Source organism: Wasmannia auropunctata, unplaced genomic scaffold, assembly GCF_000956235.1.
Source record: "Wasmannia auropunctata unplaced genomic scaffold, wasmannia.A_1.0 LD336002.1, whole genome shotgun sequence".
NCBI lineage: Eukaryota > Metazoa > Arthropoda > Insecta > Hymenoptera > Formicidae > Wasmannia > Wasmannia auropunctata.
In genome coordinates, this window is record NW_012026888.1 from 725,832 (window position 1) to 729,080 (window position 3,249).

At 30.3% G+C, this 3,249-nt stretch overlaps 1 long non-coding RNA gene across 1 annotated transcript; it reads right to left on the reverse strand.

Annotated features, from left to right (window-relative positions):
* Positions 1–667: 667 nt before the first annotated feature.
* LOC105453158 lies at positions 668–1,312 on the reverse strand. Its single transcript, XR_974832.1, has 3 exons — positions 1,086–1,312; positions 956–988; positions 668–880 (listed from the first exon to the last, which is right to left on the reverse strand). It is a non-coding gene; the product is annotated as an uncharacterized LOC105453158 (long non-coding RNA).
* Positions 1,313–3,249: the final 1,937 nt, after the last annotated feature.

A 3,249-nucleotide genomic window follows, 5' to 3' on the forward strand; every position in this document is an offset into this window, starting at 1 on the left:
TTGAAGAATTTGTTGAAGAATTAATAAAAAATAAGGTTACATTATTAACAATAGGTCTACTTTAGATGACGAAAAATATTAATTTAGATATAATTATCTAAATAATTAATAAATTTTAAGATAGAAGTATGATGTGTACATAAAAAATTATAAATACGTCAGAGTTTATAATTTTTTATAATGAGTATTTCGATTTATATGTATAAACCAAAACTATTATATTTTAACAAATAAAAGTTGACCAAAAACAAATATGAGATCATACAAGTTGCCAAGTATTGGATTAGACATAGAGTTATATATTTTTTAATAAACCGTTTAAACCATTCAAAAGTATAATATATTCTGCAAAAGTTTAATGCCACTAAATAATTTCAAGTTTTATAAAAGAGGCTTAAAGTGACTAAAATGACCAATGGGATGATAGTAAAGCAAAAATTTGGCGTGCCCGGATTGCATTAATATTTAATTGATAATATATATATAAATGTGGGCACGCCAAGTTTATATGCTTTATTATGATATAATATAAACGTAAGAAAAAGTATTATTTTAGAGTCTAAATAATAATAGCTAAAAATGTATTGCAAAATTGCTATTCTTAGCAAAAGAATAAACTATAATAAAAATAAAATATTATAAAATTTCAGTAAATAAAACATAAAACTGCTGATGACAAACTTTATATTTATTTATTATTGCGAATTATAAACGAATACAATAGAGACATACAAATATAATTCACATTTTTGTTTGAAAAAATATATAATAACATTTATGCATTTCTTGTAATGTCACAATTTTATTGCAAAATTTTTTTCAATTGCTTCGTTATTTCATCGAAATTTCATTCCATGAAAAATGCAGCTATTTCATTTGCCTAAATAAAAGATAGACGTTTACATTAATGTGATGACAATTGTTAATTCGTATACATATATAGTTTGCGACTTACCATGTCGAGTACGCATTTCGTAAATTCCTTAAACTAAAAATAAGAAATTATTCCGTTTATATAAAAGGAATCCTGCTATAGAATATGCTTTAATAGAACGACTATGCTTAACATCACTAATATTACATACCATAAAAATTCAAGGTTTGGAAAATTCAAGAATTTATTTTTTGCAATTTATCAGACAAGGTACACCAGGTTCGGAGATGGCCTCTGCTTCCGCTTCAGGTGCGTGTATAATTGCCACAATAAAGATTATGGCAAAAGCCAATGATAGAAATGACAGTTGCATCTCAATGCTTATTAAAGCTCAAACTGTATTAGTCTGTACGTTTATGATTTGCTAGCAACGCTAAGCGCTTATATAGTCCAAGAAATGCAATTTAGATATAACTTTCGTGTCTAATAGCTATTTCAATTTTATATAAATATTTTATTACATGATACAAAAATATCTTCTATTTTGAATTATAAAATTTCTTTAATCTTATGCACGAAATATATATATTTATAATGTTAATGCATATTGATAAACTAAAAAAACATTATATAATAATGTCTTGTGTTATCATGTTTATAAACTTGATAACTTTTGTATTTAATAGCTACTTAAATTTTCTATAAATATTTTATTATATGATACAGAAATATCTTTTATTTTAAATTATAAAATTTCTTTAATCTTATGCACGAAATGTATGTATAATGTTAATGCATATTGATAAACTAAATAAAAAAACATTATATATAAAGTCTTGTGTTATCAAGTTTATCATCAGTATTATTCTGCACATTTAGCACATTCTCCGGCTGTGGTTGGATTCACCTTAGACGCGAGCAAATGAATTGATAATATTGATTCCAATGCTCGGTGGAACAATGCAAAGCATTTACAGTTTAAATGTATTTTGTAACCCCATCCACGAATTTACGCAGTTGCGTTCTCTCTTGAGAGGTTCGACAACTCGAATAAAGCCCATAAATTTGTTCAATAATAGCCCATAAATTTGTTCAATAATACGTACGTTTATTCTCATATCGTTGCTTCAGCAAATTCCAGGCCATTTTATAATTCCGATTAGACAATTTTAATGATTTAATTATATTAACAGCACCACCTTTAATGATGATTGTAAGTATTGAAATTTGTGAGAATTTCTCACGACTGATTACCATTTATAATTGCATTAAAATATTTCCTAGAAAGGAAACCAATCTTTGTATTCTTCAAAAAATTTTGGCAAGTCTAATCTAAATAATCGGACATTGCCTGCGGAGTTTATTTCTACGATCAGAAATACGACGATATCACCGTTGTAACACCACTAACATCTGCCTGTACGATAAATTTCTGATATCATGCGCGCATCTCAATTTAGAGCTGCCAATTCAAAGAATAATTCTTCAAACGAAATTCGATTGTTTTCCCCATCATCACATAGAGCTTCTGATTCAAATTATACATTGCTGTAATTCGACCAATAAACTTATATATAATTTTCCTTTGTGCTTCTCTAAGGTCGCAATCAATTCAGGCGTTATTAGATTCTACAAGTGTCTGGTACTCGCAATGGTAAAGCGCTGGTGGACAGGCAGAGTGAGCTAAACTGAATCGAAAAGTCCTGTACCATTTTGCGATTTTCGCAATAGTTATCGAGATATTAATTTATAAAGATTACCGAATATGAACGCACAGCGAGATATGTCCGCCCACCGCAGACCGCAGTCGCCTAGCGCATGGCGTGAAGTAAGGGGTAATTGTTCTAACAATGCTGGGCATTGTTAAACCCGCGCGCCACGCGCTAGACTATTGCGTAGCGACATTAGATAAGATAAGCGCGATATTTTTAAAACAATTACTTCCACCCCGCATCGCGTGCTAGGCGACCGCGATCCGCGATGGGCGGTCGTATATCTCACCACGCGTTCCCATTTGGCGATCTTTATAAATTAATATCTCGATAATTATTGCAAAGATCGCAAAATGGTACAGAACTTTTTTATTCAGTTCATACCCACCACCTTTCCACTCTACCTGCCTATGAGCGCTTTACCATTGAGTACCGGATACCCTGTATATGCCTTAGTGCGTGTATGTATACCATGTATACATACGTTGCCTTTTGAAACGCGCTTTCTTCTGAGAGCTGAAATGCCGACGTAGCCATATATGTTATAACGAAATTATCAATAAAACAATAATTCAGCAATTGATCAGAATGTTTCTACTATAATCGAATGGAACGAATGTGTTTTGCTGTTTCTCTTCATGATAAATTTTTGCATATATTCCT